This window comes from Bos javanicus, chromosome 7 (assembly GCF_032452875.1).
Source record: "Bos javanicus breed banteng chromosome 7, ARS-OSU_banteng_1.0, whole genome shotgun sequence".
NCBI lineage: Eukaryota > Metazoa > Chordata > Mammalia > Artiodactyla > Bovidae > Bos > Bos javanicus.
The window spans coordinates 13,191,640-13,210,465 of NC_083874.1; positions in this window are offsets into that span (position 1 = coordinate 13,191,640).

An 18,826-nucleotide genomic window follows, 5' to 3' on the forward strand; every position below is an offset into this window, starting at 1 on the left:
TGAAACTACAGACTGATGCTAAAGCTGAAACTCCAATACTTTGGCCACCTCATGCGAAGAGTTGACTCATTGGAAAAGACTTGGATGCTGGGAGGGATTGGGGGCAGGAGGAGAAGGGGACGACAGAGGATGAGATGGCTGGATGGCATCACCGACTCGATGGACACGAGTTTGGGTGAACTCCAGGAGTTGGTGATGGACAGGGAGGCCTGGTGTGCTGCAGTTCATGGGGTCGCGAAGAGTCAGACATGACTGAGCGACTGAAATGAACTGAAACTATATAAGGAAGCTCACACCAAAGGGTCTCTGCTTTCTCCTTAAACAAAAGGGGTTATTTCTTAAAGTCTCCTGATTGACATTTCATAATGCACCTTTTCCTTCACCCCCAACAGATCTTGTAGGCAAGACATTCATATATGCCTTGTGCTCACATGAACAGGTATTTTGGTGAATTCTTCGCTCTACTATCTTCATTTCATCTTCCTGCTCCAGATGGGTGATGAGAGGTTTGCAGAGTTGATGTCCTATAATTGGGGATGATATATATGAGAGGGCCATGCAGTGTATAACAAAAACTATCATCAAACTGTGGCAAGAACTTGGTCTTTGAGGTTCTGAAGATTGATTATTGTGACATTACAGAGAGCAAAATGATGACAAACTTCTAACAGAGAAAGCAAAAGTAAAGCATTTGGGAGATCAACTTTCCACAAATGGAAAACTGTCTAGAGAAATCACTGAACCTTGGTAAGAGAACAGGATATTTGACATTTTAAGGCTCTTTTAAGAAGCCCCACCGGGGACTTCCCTGAGGGTCCAGTGGTTAAGAATTCACCTTGCAATATAGGATATGCAGTTAGATCCCTAGTCAGGGAACTAAGATTCCACATGCTGCAGAGTACCTAAGCCTGTACACTGCAACTACAGAGTCTGTGAGATGCAACAAAAGATCCCTCGTGCTGCAACTAAGACCCAATGCAGCCAAATAAATAAATAAAACTTAAAAAAGAATTATTTCATTCCTTTACTCTCCCTAGCTCAGTGGCATAGCGGCCAATGCCAGAAGCTCTGCAGTCAACAGAGAGGTGGTCTGACCTCTTTGGGAGCTCTGTTAAAAGAACCATAGAACAGAGTCAATATTTTTGTTTTCTAAACTTGCAACTCCTTAGAAAATCTCCATACTTAGGGTTGTGTGGCTATTTGATTTACTCAGAGCCTAGATGAACAGACTAAAAAAAAAGTCCTTAACCTCAAGGCATTATTCAAATACTTGCAACCTGCTAGTAATAGGGAAGCCTGGTGGGCTGCCGTCTATGGGGTCGCACAGAGGTGGACACGACTCAAGTGACTTGGCAGCAGCAGCAGTAACATTCCCAGATGCTTAAGGCTCTGATTTCACTTGGGGAGAATGGAAGATGGGTTGGGAGTTTTAAAGAAGAGTAAGAACTAGACAGTCACAGGGAACTTTGAAAAGCTCCCAACAAATTCCTGACGATCTAAAAGGCTGTGTGCATCAGCAAGGCTATGCACATGCTTAGGAAATATCTAGGAAAGATTAAGCCCCAAGTCCTTTGGTGGACTTTAAGACCCTCTCCAAGTCTAAGCAGGAAGAGAAAGCTAAGCCTGTCTTATAAGTTGCCTGAAGCTTAAAGCTGTGACTTTTCCCATAGGTCCCCTTGGCAAGACGTGGAACAGATAAAGGGAAGGGACTTCCCTGGTGGTCCAGTGGTTAAGAATCCACCTTGCAATGCAGGGGACACTGGTTTAATCCCTGGTTTGGGAAGATACCACATGTCACAGAATAACTAAACCTGAGGGCTCTGAGCCAGCGAGCTGCAAGCATCAACTGAGTCCACATGCTCCAACTACCAAAACTGGAGCACTCAAGAGCCTGCGCTCTACAACAACAGAAGCCACCATACTGAGAAATCCACTACGACAAAAATTGGCCCCACTCACCACAACTATATGCCCACATATAGCAACAAAGACCCACCATAGCCAATAAATTAATACATCTTTTTAAAACAAAACAAATGAAAAAAAAAGATACAGGCAAGGCACTTAAGAAAATCTTTTTACCAATCATTGGTGGACTACTAAATTATAATGACCAGCTAGTGACTTCCCAAAAGCCAGGCTTTTAAAAATTAAGTACTTAAAAAAAAAAAAAGAAAACTGTGGCTGCACACTGCAGGGAATACAGAATCTGTGGAATTCATCTAGTAAAGTCACTAAACAAATAAGCACCAACAAGAAAACAATAAAAGCCAGCAATGAAACCAAATTTCCTTAAAACTGAGTTCCTTTACCAAGTTTATGATTAATCATGCTATCCAAAACTTTATTCCTGTTCTTTTATCCCCTCTGACCTCAATCCTATGCTAACTGAACAGTAATCAGTCAGATGACTAAAATTGCCGTTTTTAGTAGCATCATTAATGTACTAAAACTGCTATTATGGATATCATCATTAGTGTACAAACTCAGGTTTCTTTCCTCCAGAGCAAGATGAGCTAACTGATCCTGAAGTCATGGACCACCTGGCCACAGAATCTTAAACCAGAGACATCCTGACTCCCAAAACTATGATTAAGAAAAGTCAGAGGAATGTCACAAGATAATGATTAATTAATCCCATTCTCTTTTTTATTTCTCTTAAAAAAAAAAAAAAAACCTAATTCAAAGACCAATTTGGAGTGGATCTGAGGCTTTTCTCCCACTCTCTTGTTTGGCACCCTGCAATAAATGCTGTATTTTTCTTCACCATAACCTAGTGTTAGGAGATCAAGCAAAGCATTAGGAAAGTTGGGATTTCCCTGGTGGTCCAGTGGTTAATAATCCACCTTCCAATGCAGAGGATGTGGGCTCAGCATTTTAATCATTGGGGAAATACAAATCTAAAGCACAATGAAATTCCATTTCACAACTACTAGGATGACTATAATCAAAAACCAGGAAATAAGTGTCAGTAAGAAAATACAGAGAATTTGGAATCAACATATATTACTGCAGAGAATGTAAAATGACAAAGCCAGTTTGGAAAACAGTTTGGCAGTGTCTAAAAATGTAAAGTATGAGGTTATCAAATAACCCAGCAATTTTACTCTTGGGCATATACCCAAGATAAATGACAACATCTGTCCACACAAAAACCTGTACATGAATGTTTGTAACAGCATTATTTGTAACGTGGTTGTTGTTTTGTTGTTAAGTCGTGTCTGACTGAGACTGTAGCCCATCAGGCTCCTCTGTCCGTGGAATTCTTCAGGTAAGAATACTGGAGTGGTTTGCTTTTCCTTCTCCAGAGGATCTTCTGGACTCAGGGATTGAACCCACGTCTCTTGCGTCTCCTGCACTAACAGGAGGATTCTTTACCACTGAGCCACCTGGGAAGCCCATAATTTGTAATAACAAGTGTTAAAAATCCAAATGTCCATCAACTGATGGATAAACAAAATATGGTAAATCTATGCAAGAGAATATTATTCAGCAATGAATAGGCTACAAGTACTGACATATACTACAACATGGATGAATCCTGAGAACATTATGCTAAGTGAAAAAAAGTAAGTCACAAAAGACAACACATGGTATGATTCCACTAATATGAAATGCTGAATAGGGAAATCTATAGAAAACGAAAGTAGGTGAGTTGTCAGGGACTGAAGGCAGAAAGGAATGAAACGCCCTGTACGCAAGTTAATGAAAATGTTCTGGAATTAGACAGTGGTGATTGTTGCACAACTCTAAAATAAAAAAAAAAAAAACACTTTAAAAAGCTTAATTTTGTACACTTTAAATGAATGAATTATAGTATATGAATTATACCTCAATATGGCTATTTTTCTTAAAAATGAAAACCTACAGGGACTTCCTTGGTGGTCTAATGGTTGGGAATTCACCTGCCAATGCAGGGAACACAGGTTCAACCCTGGTTCAGGAAGACCCCATATACCTTGGAACAGCTAAGCCCAAGTGCCATAAGTACTGAGCCCTTGCACCTACAACTCTAGGGGAATGAAGAGTAGCCCCTGCTTGCTCCAACTAGAGAAAAGCCCATGCACAGCGAAGACCCAGCACAGCCATAAATACATGAATGAATGAATTTTTAAAAAGCCTGTATCTGTATCACCCAAGAAATCCATGCTCAAACTCAATAAAATAAATCAAGGGATTGTGTCAACCTTACCCAGTGAAGCCAAGTTTCTATAGTTCTCCAGCATCACATCTTTGTATAGCATTCTCTGAGATGAATTCAGCAATGCCCACTCCTTCTGGGTGAAGTTTATGGCCACATCCTCAAAGGTGATTGAGTTCTAAAATAACAACACATCTCATGTCAACCAGTCACCAATCCCACAGTGTTCTGGTTAACAGTACTGGAGATGAAAGACCTGTTTACTTCATGGTCTTTATTTTACTTTCATAAGTCTAGATTCTGAGGACTCTTCATTTAATCCAGGATTCAAGGACTTCCTTGGCGGTCTAATGTTTAAGAATTCCCACTCCCAATTCAGGGGTCATGGGTTCAATACCTAGTTGGGGAACTAGGGTCCCACATGTGGCACAGCATGGCTAAAACAAAACAAAACTCAGTTCTCAGAATCTGTGCTTCTCTATTCATGCTCACTCCTTAAGGAATCTCAAGAATTTATGATGAAATGTATCTCTCTACTCCTAGCCTGAGAACTTCCACAATCATTCTCTTCTATCTTCAGTGTCAAACAGAGACCTGAACACGTTGCAAGAATGAAAGAAATACTTCCTAAATGAAAAAAAAAATTTTTCAAAGTTATTATTATTTTTGATGCTGTTGTTGATCAGTTGCTAAGCTGTGTCCAACTCTTTGCAAACCCATGCGCTGTAGCACCGGGCTTCCCTGTCCTTCACTATCTCCTGGAGTTTTCTCAAGTTCATGTCCACTGAGTTGATGATGCTATCTAACCATCTCATCCTCTGTTGCCCTCTTCTCCTTCTGCCTTCAATCTTTCCCAGCATTAGAGTCTTTTCCAATGAGTTGGTTCTTTGTATCAGGTAGCCAAAGTATTGGAGCTTCAGTTTTAGCATCAGTTCCTTCAATGAATGGGGCTTCCCTTGTGGCTCAGCTGGTAAAGAATCCACCTGCAATGCAGGAGACCTGAGTTCAATCCCTGGGTTGGGAAGATCCCCTGGAGAAGGGAAAGGCTACCCAGTCTAGTATTCTGGCCTGGAGAACTTCATAGACTGTACAGTCCATGGGGTTGCAAAGAGTCAGACACGACTGAGTGACTTTCACTTTCAATGAATGTTCAGGATTGATTTCCTGCCGGGAGCCGGCATATTGCATATTGAGTGCATATTGCATATTGCATATTGAGTGCAGCACTTTCCACAGCATCATCTTTCAGGATCTGGAATAGCTCAACTGGAATTCTATCACTGCCAGGAGCCAGCGTGAGGAACTCCGCCCATGACAAAGGTCATGAGGAAGGAGGCTCGGCATACGCAAAGGCAGGATCGAGCTTCAGGAGTCCCCCTGGAAATTCTCGAGCAATCTACCCCCAAAACCAGAGTCTGCCTACTTTCTGCTTTGTGCTTTCACCTACACCTCTGACTTTACGGGGGGCTGTCCCCCACTACCTCTCTCTGAAAAAGAGTTAGCTTACAGTTCCAGTTAATAATTCCTGGGTGTGACAGTGTTTAACCTACAAACTCCTTTGGAAATCCTCTAGCCTGCCTGAATAGGTTTTTCAGGCCACATGTGATTGTTCAGAGCCTCCCAGCTGTGAGAGGCAGGAGATGTTCTAAACTGTCTAAACACAGATTCTTTTTGTAGTTAAAAGATTGATTAGAAACTGTATTGGTGAAGGGATTTTCACTTGTTGGGCCAATGTTTGCTGCTAAGTTTCCATATCCCTTACCTGCTGAGTCCCTGGCAGTGTATTGATTAATATAATTGGTGTAAGTAGTAGCTTTAATGTTTGTAACCTGGGACCCTTGAGTTAATTCTTTTTCTTGTTATAGCCTACCACACCTTTGCTCTGTAGAAATGCAACTTTATCTAATGCTTTTGGAGGGTGGCTCCTGACCAATCACCTTTAGAGAAAAATAAGTTTTCTGAAGAAAAGGTCTTAAAATGTTAACAGGCCTCCGGGCCAGAAGATGATGCAAATCACCTAAGCTTTTGCATATGATAAGTTTGCAGGAAGAAAGCCTGGCTTGCTGCATGACTCTACCCCTTCCCCCATTATCCTCTATGCATAACTTAAGGTATAAAAACTACTTTGGAAAATAAAGTGTGGGCCTTGTTCACCCAAACTTGGTCTCCCCATGTCGCTCTCTCTCCCAAATTCTGGCTGAGTCTCCATCTGGAGCGCGGAACCCGCCATGCTTGCTAACTATGCCTGGGCTTCTAAGATCCGACCAGGGAGGCCTCAGTGTCTCCTCTCCTTCGGGAGAACAGAAGGACGCCTGCGGCCTACGTAAGTGGTGCAAACTTTTTGTCTTGAAGTTTTATTGGTCTCCCGCGTAAACCAAGCTACTCAGCCTCTTTTCTTCACTGAATTTTCCTACTGAGCTATCCTTATTTCAGCTGCTTTTCTCCACTGAATTTCCTCACTGAGCTATCCTCATCCTATTACTCTTTATATCTTTGATAAATATTTAAATAAATAGGTCGCCTATGCCATCTCTCCTTCGAATACCCTGGATCAGCCGGGGCTGGACCCCTGCAATTTCCTTTAGGATTGACTGGTTTGATCTTCTTGCTGTCCAAGGGACTCTCAAGAATCTTTTCCAGTGCCACATTTCAAAGCATCATTTTTGAGACTAAGACACTATTATATTTTTCTTTTTATTGAAAAATTTTCTAACTTTTTCTTTTTTCTTTCTTATTTTTATTTTCTTTTAGTTTTTACTTCTTTTACTAACAGCACTAAGCAGAAGAGAATCCTGGAAAAAAAAAAAAACTGTTAAGTAGTGGGGTAGAATAATTTTTTTAAAAGTCCTTGAACCACTATCAGAAGTTCCAAAATGCAGGTTGAGTTGTGAGGCTCCAGAGTACTGAAGGAGATGCATTCACCCCAAGGGACAGGACTGCATTTTAGGAGAAAGAAAATAATTCTTGACTCACCTGTAACCAAGAGTGGAGGTTTCCCATCTCTGTGATTCTTTCATGGGCACAGGAAGGGTCTAGAACAGGCAGAATGAGAGGAGAGGATGACATGAGCATGTAGGCATATATATTATCGCAATGTTTTCAAGCGTAGAAGTTGTCTGACATCACTTGAGTCATACACACACACACTAGCTCCACCAGAGTCAGAAAATAGATGCTTTCTACTCACAACAGCCAGGACATGGAAGCAACCTAAATGTCCACTGACAGACGAATGGATAAAGATGTGGTAGTATCTACAATGGAATACTACTCAGCCATGAAAAAGAATGAAATAATGCCATTTGCAGCAACATGGATGAGCCTAGAGATCATATTAAGTAAGTCAGAAACAAAAAGACAAATATCATATGATGTCATTTACATGTGGAATCTAAAATATGACACAAACTTATTTATGAAACAAAAGCAGACTCATAGATATAGAAAACAAACTTATGGTTACCAAAGGGGAAAAGGGGTTGGGGAGGGATAAATTAGGAGTCTAGGATTAAAGGATACAAACCACTATATATAAAGTAAATGAACAACAAACAAGGTCCTACTTTAAAGCACAGCATAATGAAAAAGCATAGGAAAAAGAAATCATGTATCACTGAATCACTTTGGTATACACTAACACAACACTGTAAATCGACTACACTTTGATTAAAAAAAGAGAATAGGGTGCTTTGATACCCATGAGAAATGGGTTTATCTTCTCAATTTTCTTAACAAGGAAACTGAAATTCACAAAGGTTGAGTTGTTATCTTTCCCAGCTTTATAAAACAAATCGATGAAATAAAGAAGTACCACCCTTAAATTTTCTTCCCTCTCCCCACCAGGCATATATGTCCTTCCTCTAAAATCCCAAAGGGCACCGAATCTGACATGAACAATTCTGGGGCTCCAAGGGTTCAAAGAGCTCCATACCCGCCTCCTTTCATTGCAGCCCTTCTTCCAGTTCCCTGTGACTCCTCAACTTCTTTATTTTGAGCCTGCTCTAAAGTGCTGAGCCCACCCAATCCTGGTGAAGTGACTCTACCCTAGGGACTTACCAAATATAGTGGACAGATGTGGGGCTGCCATTTTGTAAGTCTATGAGTCGTAAGTATGCTCAGATAGCAACCAGGAGAATCTGGAAGCTCCTCTTATTGCTTCTGTGATCCACTCCAGACAGGGCTCTGGAATAAAGAAATATTAACAAAAGAATTCACAAGCTTTCTGTTTCTCCTTTGCTCTTAGGACAATTTGATCATTGTGCATTCTGTGTGTGCTCCTGTCAAACTCAAGCCCTCTTTGATCCTGGGTCTTTGTTCTGCACGCCATGCATCACCTCACAGCAATATGAGGGCTGCTCTTGGTCTCTCCCATCCCTAACATACATCCTTCACATTGTTGTTTAGTCACTAAGTTGTGTCCCACTCTTTGCGAGCCCATGGACTGTTGCCCGCCAGGCTTCCCCTGTCCATGGGATTTCTAGGCAAGAATACTGGTTGCTGCTACTGCTAAGTTGCTTCAGTCGTGTCCGACTCTGTGCGACCCCATAGACGGCAGCCTACCAGGCTCCTCCATCCCTGGGATTCCCCAGACAAGAACACTGGAGTGGGTTGCCATTTCCTTCTCCAAGGGATCTTCCTGACCTAGGAATTGAACCGGCATCTCCTGCTTGGCAGGATTCTTTACTACTGAGCCACCTGAGAAGCCCATCCTTCACATTATCATTACCAAACCATATTACCCATCACTTATCAAAAATCCCATATCAAAAAAAAAAAAAAAATCCATCTCCTCTGAGGCACTTTACTGTCTTCTCCCTTGAATTAGTACCAAACATAGACTTGACTCACTCACCCATTCTTCATTTGAACTCTATCCCTGGACTTTTCTGGTGGTCCAGTGGTTAAGATTCTGCACTTCCAATGCAGGGGGTATGAGTTCGAACCCTGGTCGGAGAACTAAGATCCCACATGCTATATGGCATGGCTAAAATTTTTTTTTTTAAAAAGGAATAAAACATTAACTCTTATCCCTGCTCTAATTCAAGATGATTCCATGTTTGTGGGCATAAACTAGCAAACATCTAATCCATCGTTTCCATATCTCAATCACATACCTTGAATTTATTGTTACCTGAGATTCTTGCTTTCTACAAAGGCAAAAAGTCAGACTTCCCACTTTATAAACACAGTAGGTATACTTCCACTTGTTCTCTTTTTTGGCTGCACTGCATCTTCTCTCTGGCCTCATAGAAACTTCCAAGCCATCCATACTTCCACCATATTGCTATTATAATCCTCATTTTCTTTGCACTGTGTAGGGAATGTCACGGCCCATCACTTCAATAATACATTTTCCAAAACACCAAATTTCTCTCTGAGGAATCATAATATCATCTGTCTATTCTGCCTGGGTCAGAGAAGGCAATGGCACCCCACTCCAGTACTCTTGCCTGGAAAATCCCATGGATGGAGGAGCCTGGTGGGCTGCAGTCCATGGGGTCGCTAAGAGTTGGACATAACTGAGCGACTTCACTTTCACTTTTCACTTTCATGCATTGGAGAAGGAAATGGCAACCCACTCCAGTGTTCTTGCCTGGAGAATCCCAGGGACGGGGGAGCCTGGTGGGCTGCCATCTATGGGGTCGCACAGAGTTGGACACGACTGAAGCGACTTAGCAGCAGCAGCAGCATTCTGCCTGGGTAATTCCCATTCAATAAAATACCAGAGAATCACTAAAAATTTTGAGTTCCATACTCTAAATAGGTCCTCAACACTAAAGGAAAAGCTCCACAAGAGATTTAATCTCCTAACTATCTAAAGACCTTTTCAAAATTCCTGCAAGATTTTGAATTTCATATGGTCTCAACTTTGTCTCTTCAATAACAAATGATCTTGGAACTTCCCTGGTGGCACAGTGGATAGAATCTACCTGCCAATGCAGGGGACATTGGCAGGTTCCATCCCTGATTGGAGAAGGTTCCAGGTGAGAACTACTGAGACTGTGCTTTAGAGCCCATGAGCCTCAACTACTGAAGCCTGGTGGTCTAGTGGGTAAGACTCTCCTCTTTCAATGCAGGGGGTGTGAACTTGGTTGGGGAACTAAGAGCCTGTTCTCTGCAACAAGAGAAACCACAGCAAGGACAAGTTCATGCACTGCAACTAAAAATAGCCCCTGCTCGCTGCAACTAGAGAAATGTGCACAGCAATGAAGAATCAGTGCAATCAAAAGTAAATAAACAAATGATATTACATCTTACTTTGTAGAACAACTGTAACGATGATAAGAAGGATTTTTTCATCTTGTTACCACCAGTTCAAAAGTAGTTCCACAGCATCACGGTTTCTTTCACTTTGCAGGTGAGGATACATCTGCCTTCTTATCTAAAGTCAACATCTCCTACGCAGGAGATGCAGGTTTGATTCCTGGGTTAGGAAGATCCCCTGTAGGAGGACATGGCAACTCACTCCAGTATTCTTGCCTGGGAAAACTGACGGACAGAGGAGCCCGGTGGGCTATAGTCCATAGGGTGTCAAAGAGTCGGACATGACTGAAGCAATTGAGAAAGAAAAGGCTTTATTGTTATGAGGGTACTATCCTGTGCATTGTAGGATGCTTAGCAGCATCCCTGGAGTCTACGCATTAGATGTCAGTAGCAGGTGAAGTTGCTCCGTCGTGTTTCCGACTCTTTGTGACCCCATGGACTGCAGCCTGCCAGGCTCCTCTGTCCATGGGATTTTCAGGCAAGAATACTGGAGTGGGATGCCATTTCCTTCTCCAGGACATCTTCCCAACCCAGGGATGGAGCCCAGGTCTCCAACACTGCAGGCTGATTCTTTACCATCTGAGCCACCAGGGAAGCCCAAAAGTGAAAGAGAAAGTCACTCAATTATGTCTGACTCTTTGTAACCCCATGGACTATATAGTCCATGGAATTTTCCAGGCCAGAATAGTGGAGTGGGTAGCTGTTCCCTTCTCTAGGACATCTTCCCAACCCAGGTATCAAACCCATGTCTCCAGCATGGCAGGCAGATTCTTTACCAGCTGAGCTACCAGGAAAGCCCAAGAATACTGGAGTGGGTAGCCTGTCCCTTCTCCAGAAGATCTTCCAGACCCAGGAATTGAAACAGGGTCTCCTGCATTGCAGGCAGATTCTTTACCAGCTGAGGTCAGGAAGATGTCAGTGGTATCCCCTCAAGTTGTGTAAGGGGTATTGGCAAATGTCCTTTAGGGGGCAAAATTTCCTGGTTAAGAACCACTGGTCTAATCCCTTCCTACCTTCTCAGAGAGCTTGCTGTATTACTTATTCCTTTTTCTTTTCCATTACCATCAACTTCTACTCCACTGAACTCATACTGTTTTAAAAAATTTTTATTTATTTTTGGCTGTGATGCGTCTTTGCTGCTGTATGGGCTATCTCTAGTTTCAGTGAGCAGATGCTAATCTCTATTTGCGGTGAGTGGGCTTTTCCTGCTGCAGAGAGCAGGCTCTAGGGCATGCAGCTCAGTAGTTGTGTACTCAGGCTCAGTTGCCCTGAGGCACGTGGAATCTTCCCTGACCAGGGATAGAACCCATGTCCCCTACATTGGCAGGTGGATTCCTAACCACTGGACCATCAGGGAAGTCCTGTACTTATACGTTTATCATTGAAATATAATCAAAGATCTCTCATCTTACAACAAGATCCTATTGTACAGCACAGGGAACTATATTCAATATTCTATGAGAAACCATAATGGAAAAGAATTTTTTTTTTAAAAATGAGAAAGCACATGGGCTTGGAGACAGGTATTTTCCTGGCTAATCTTTTCCCTTGATAATTTTTTGCAAAGTTTGAGAGTTATCTTAAGTGACTGTGGGTCTTCCCTAGTCCAGTGGTTAAGAGTGTGTGATTCCATGGCAGCGTGTGAGGGTTCCATCCCTGGTTGGGGAAGATCCCCTATGCCACTGGGTGAGGCCAAAAAAAAAAAAAAAGTTCAGTGACTTTTTGTACATTTTCTCAAGGTTACCTTGTATTTCTAATACATATTGTCTTGTATCTCTTCTTTCTAAATAAAGCTTCTTAATCAGTTCAAAGAAAAAAGATCTCCCATCTTGAAACAAATTCATAGCTTAGAACCCACTTAGCCCTCCAGTTACTGTTCAATCTCTTTTCCTTTTCTCCATCAAATTGTTTGAAAGAAGAGTCTATCCCCAGGGACTTCCCTGTGGGTTCACTGGCTAAGACCTGAGCTCCCAGTGCAGGTGGTCAGGGTTCGATCCCTGGTTAGGAAATGTGATCCCACATGCTGCAGCTAAGACCTGGAGCAACCAAATACCTATTTTTTAAAAAGAATAGTCTATCCTCACATTTTCCCCATTTCCTCACTTCCCTTAATTACACTCCAACCTAGTTACTACCTTACTATCGCTTCATTGGCACTGTTCTACAAGACTGCCAAGGATTTAAGAGAATCAATCCAGTGAATGCCATTCTGTTTTTGACATACAAGCTCAGTAGCTCAGTTGTGTCCAACTCTTTGCGATCCCATGAACTGTAGAGCTCACCAGGTTCCTCTGTCCATGGAAGTTTCCAGGCAAGAATATTGGAGTGGGCTGCCATTTCCTTCTCCATGACTTAGTTGACCCATAAGAAAAATCCTATCACTACTTTCTTCTATAAATCAGCCTCTCTCATAGGCTCTGTGACATCTCCTGGTTGGCATCTTATTTCTCTGGACTCATTGGCCTGCTCCTTTCTCACTGTTGACTATTCTCAAGGCTCGGTCCTGGCCCTCATCTCTCACCTTATTCTGTGCATTCCACATCTAATTTAATTCCTTTGAAATTAAATTCCATCTCTACGCTCATGACACCCAAATCTCCAGTTAGAGAAATCAAATTTGATCTTTAGGACCCATATATCCTGTTGCCTTTTCAATGAGGCCATCTAAAATCTTTGTAGGTACCACTGATGAAATTTATCAGACTGAATTTATCATCTCTTCCAAAAAGAGTTTTTACTTCAAACATCTGCACTCTCAGCAAGGAGTACTAGTGCCCGAGGTAGTCACAGCACAAAGAAGGTACCATTGGTATCACATACCTTTACCCCACCCCGCAGCTATAATTAATTGAAACTAAAGATTAATTGATAAGCCCTTCCCCCTTCCTATGGGCTGAACTCAATTAAAGCCCACAGAAGAAAAAACAACAAAACCCACAGAGGGCTTCCCTGGTGGTCCAGTGGTTAAGAATCTACCTGCCAATACTGGGGACACGGGTTCAATCCCTGATCCAGGTAAGATTCCTCTTGCTGTGGAGCAGAGCAACTAAGCCTATGCTGCTGCAGCTGCTAAGTCACTTCAGTCGTGTCTGACTCTGTGCGACCACATAGACGGCAGCCCACCAGGCTCCCCCGTCCCGGGGATTCTCCAGGCAAGAACACTGGAGTGGGTTGCCATTTCCTTCTCCAATGCATGAAAGTGAAAAGTCAAAGTGAAGTCGTTCAGTCGTGTCTGACTCTTAGCGACCCCACGGACTGCAACTTACCAGGCTCCTCCGTCCATGGGATTTTCCAGGCAAGAGTACTGGAGTGGGATGCCATGACCTTCTCTGAACTAAGCCTATAGGCCGCAACTATGGAGCTGGTGATCTAGAGCCTGGGAGGTGCAATTATTGAAGCCCGAGTGTCCTAGAGCCTGTGTTCCACAAGAGAAGTCATCTCAATGAGAAGCCCAAGCACTGCAACTATAGAAAGCCCACACACAGCAACAAACACCCAGTGTAGTCAAAAATAATAAAGGGACTTCCCCAGTGGTCCAGCAGCTAAGACTCTGTGCTCCCAGTGCAGGGGGTTGAGGGTTCAATCCCTGGTCAGGGAACTAGATACTACATGCTGCAACCAAAGATCCTACATGCCACAGCTAAGACCCAGAACAGTCAAATAAATAAACTTTTAAAAATAATAAAATAAACAAAATTTTAAAAAATCACACAGAATCCTAGACTGCTCTCCCTCAGTCCACAATAGCCAAAGTAGTTTAAAAATTAGGGCACACTTTCTACCCCATCCCCTAAGGGCAGCAATTACCTGAAATCTAAAACCCTTCCTTTGTAGAGTTCTCCACCCTCCCACACAGCAGAAATTGACAGCCTAATCCAAGACACACCCTATCTCCACCCATATCTAATCATTTCTTCAGTGGTGCTCCCTCCAGAGAAAATTCCAACTGCTAAACTCTTCCCTGTTCCCTGACACATGGATAATTTTTCCTTTGTTATTTTTCTGTCCATGTAAATGTCATTTTCTCAGAATCAACTTTATCATGAGCCCCATATTTAATATAAAGACAATCTCTTTTTGTCTAAGAGCTCTCTCTATTCTTCCAACGTAGCCCTTGGCACAATTTGTAATCATATATTTGTTCTTTGCTTGCTTACATTCTTTCTCTTCCACTAGATCTAATGTCCAAGAGTGTATGCATGCATGCTCAGTCGAGTCTGAATCTTTGCAACCCCATGGACTGTAGCCCGCCAGGCTTCTCTGTCCATGGACTTCTCAGGCAAGAATAATGGAGTGGGTTGCCCTTTCCTGCTCCAGGGGATCTTCCTGACCCAGGGATCGAATTTCATCACCTGTATCTTCTGCCTTGACAGGTGGATTCTTTACCACTTTGCTACCTGGGAAGCCCAATGTCCAAGAGAGTGGCCTTATTAAAACCATATACCTGAGGACTTCCCTGGTGGCACAGTGGCTAAGACCCTGAGCTCCCAATGCAGGGGGCCTGGGTTTGATCCCTGGTGAGGGAACTAGATCTCATAAGCCACAGCTAAGAGTTCGCATGCTTCAGCTAAAGATATCACATGTCACAACAAAGACTGAAGATCCTGAAGGCCATAGCTAAGATGCAGTGCAGCCAAATAATAAATAGAAATAAGTATAAACATATAATAAGTATAAACATATATTTAAAAAACCATCTATATCCAGTCACTAGCTCATCACATTGCAAAGCATTCTGAGTGTGAAGAAATTAATGAGTATGGATTCCACCCTTCATCTCTTCCCCAAGTCATCACTTTTTTCTACTTTGCAACCATCAAGAGTCTAGATTACTGTCACTCATTCCTAAAATCTACTACTAATCCTTCGTCTTTTCTCTGACGTCTTTTCTCTTGCCCTTTTGTACTCCATCCTCACCACACAGCTAGCTCTGCTAAACACAAGTCTATAATCATTGTGCCCCTGCTCATAACGGCTTTCCACCTGTCTTAAATTAAACCCTGAATTTGCTTTCAAGACTACAAGTCATGTGGCTGGGGCTCCTGCAATCTAATTTGATTTCCTCTCCTCTTGCTTCTTTTTCAGCCATGTCCTGTCTTGCTCACTTCTTGGTACAATCCAGAGTTTTTAGCTGCTACAGGGATTTTGCATGTGTAGAGTCCTCAGGCTAAAATGTTCACCTCCCCCCTCCACTCCCCCCAGGCTTAGCCCATTGTCTGCTGGTATCCTAGTCATTTTCTAGATTGTGCATTGAGGCTTCAGTAACTTTTTTTCAAGAGGCTTAATGAACCCTTAGATTGAGTCCTCCACTGACGTGCTCTCATTTAGGAAGGGGCTTCCCTGGTGGTCCAGTGGCTAAGACTCTGTTCTCAATGCAGGGGGTCCAGGTTCGATCCTTGGTCAGGCATCTAGATCCCCACATGCTGCAACTAAGACTTGGTGCAGCCAAATAACAAATTTTAAAAACAAACCCAGGGGACTTCCCTGGTGGTTCAGAGGTTAAGAATCTGCCTGCTAATGCAGCAGACATGGGTTTGATCCCCAGTTCAGGAAGATTCCACATGCCACAGAGGAACTAAACCCATGGGCCACAACTACTGAATCCAGAGCCCATGCTCCACAAAAGAAGCCACTGCAACAAGAAGCCCATGGACCACAACTAGAGAGTAGCCGACTTGCAGCAAAGAAGACCCACCCAGTGCAGCCGAAAAGAAGTAATAGAATAATAAAAAGTTAAAAAAAAAAATGCAGGAAACCCAGCCTCACACTCTGCGATAACCTAGAGGGGTGGGGTTGGGAGGGGAGTGGGAGGAAGACCCAAGAGGGAGGAGATATACATACAGTTAAGACTGATTCAAGTTGTTGTGTGGCAGAAACCAACACAACAAAGCAAGTATCCTCCAATCACACTAAAATTTAGTGACTAAATGATAAGAATTACTAAAATGTATGTAATAAATAATAACAAGAAGCTTGTGAGTTGTTTAAATAATGTGAATTCTATTTAAGTAAAGGAAGCATCAAATTCTATAAGAGGGGCTTTCCTGGTGGTCCAGTGGTTAAGACTCCACACAAACGCTGCATGGTCACAAAAAAAGAAAAAGAAATTCTGTAAGACAATGCTATTTTATAACCAAATCCCTTGTATTTAAAGCCAAAGCAGATGCCTAATTTGCCTTTATTATGTTTTATCTCCTTTGGGGGATAACAAATACTTAATGAACACAACACTAGGTCAAAACTCCTTCCATATAGAGTCAACTGAACTCCAATTCCAGGTAGAACCTTAGTGAAATCTGCATCACTTTTTCATGGACCTCTTGACTTTCGAGTGTTGGGGGCTGTCATGTGAGCTGAGCTCTCTTGAAAAGAACAATGTGTATGCTCACTCAGTTGTGTCTGACTCTTTGAGACCCCCCTGGACTGTCTGCAGCCCTTCAGGCTCCTCTGATGGGATTTTCCAGGCAAGAATACTGGAGTGGGTTGCCATTTCCTTCTCCAGGGGAACTATTTGACTCAGGGATTGAACCCGCATCTCCTCCGTTCTTTTGGCAGGCGGATTCTTTACCACTGTGCCACCCGGGAGCATACAGCTGACCTTAACAGGAGAACTTATGGTTAAAAGGTAATAAAATTGCCCATTCTGACACCCTGTGAACAAAACCTATGTGGTTGAAAAACTACCATCTGCCTCTGTAAGGATGAAGTCACTGGTCACTGCAGTGGCTGACCTTCAACACACCCTGAAAGGAGTTCAGAGCAGAGTTCAGGAACGAGGAGCTCCATGCTCCTGGAAAAACTGGCAGAACAGGACTTTAGATATTCTTTAGGAGAAGATTTTATAAGCCCAATATCTTGTATTATCTTTTTTTTTGGCCATACCACAGTGGCATGTGGGATCTTAGTTCCCTGACCAGTGATCAAACACACACACCCTGCAATAGAAGGGAAGTCCCCTTGCATTTTCTTTTATCTAAAAAGGACTAAAATAATTAACAGAGACATCTGCTCCTCATGAGTAGTAGCAACCCTCTGCCAAAATGTTGCTTGATGGCAGGTATATCCCTTCACCAAAATCACGCTGACCTCCCCCCTACCTTTTGGGAGTAGTTCTTTAGAGATATCTGAGAGGCGGTCTCCTAGGCTATAGTCCTCACTTTGTCCCAAATAAAACTTAAAAACTCACAACTCTCACATTGTGCGCTTCTTTCAGCGGATGCTTATGCAACATAAATAACTGAACAATTTCATTTCACAAGATATCTCAACCTCAAACGCACCCGGATGCCCACCATCAAGAGAAAAATATTCTGCAGGTTAGAAATTATCTTACAAAGTGAAGGGTAGTGGGGAGCCCGTGCTGCAAGTTCTTATTCATTACTCACCAAAAGACACAGAAATCCACAGGTCAGCGAGGTAAGGGCTTGGGCCTGGCTGTACTTCTCAGTTACCGCAAGCTTTCTGTCTGGAGAAATGCACAAGGTCACCGAACTTTATCTATTATACAGCTAAAAGGGCTAAAGGATTAGAAGACACACCTTGTTCTCTTTGACCAGGTTTACACAGTGAACTTTATATTGGATTATTGTTAAACCAAAAAGTAGGCCCCCGTTTACCCTAATGGTGGTAGTTTAGTCGCTAAGTCGTGAGTCCGACTCTTTCGACCCCATAGATTGTAGCCTACCAGGCTCCTCTGTCCGTGGGATTCTCCAGGCAAGAATATTGGAATGGATTGCCATTTCCTTCTCCAGGGTATCTTCTCAACCCAGGAATCAAACCCGGGTCTCCTGCCTAGCAGGCAGATTCTTTACCAACTGAGGTAAGGAAAGCCTGTTTACCCTAAATATTCCTTTTAATTGTCAAGTAAAGATGCAAGTTCAGCCTTCCCTGGGTATCTGCGGAGCACTAATTCCAAGACCACCACTCCACCCATACCAAAAGCCAGGGATATTCGAGGCCCTCCTGGAACACGGTGTAATTTACATCCTGCCCTCGGATTCAGCGAGTTCCGCATCTGCAGGGGTCCGCATCTGCGGTTCCGGAACTGCGGGTTCCGCAATTGCAGATTCGACCAAACGCCAACCACTCTGATTCTGAGGATTCCGCAACTGCAGATTCGACCGATTGCGGATCCGCAGATCCCAGGGTCGATTGCATTCAGTAAATTCTATAGAATGGTTCGCAGCCTACGGAAGTCTAAATTGTTGCGTATTTTAAATATAAATTGTGTATTTTTACAGGATAATTTTCATTCATTGAATTAATGTTTATTGAATATTACTATATACCATGCACTATTCTGAATACCAGGAATGTAAAAAAAAAAAACAAAAACACAAACAAACGCGACATACACACAGGAAAATCAAATAAGTAAGACGGCTTTTGTAGACAGTGAATGCTAGAAGAAAAGTAAATGGT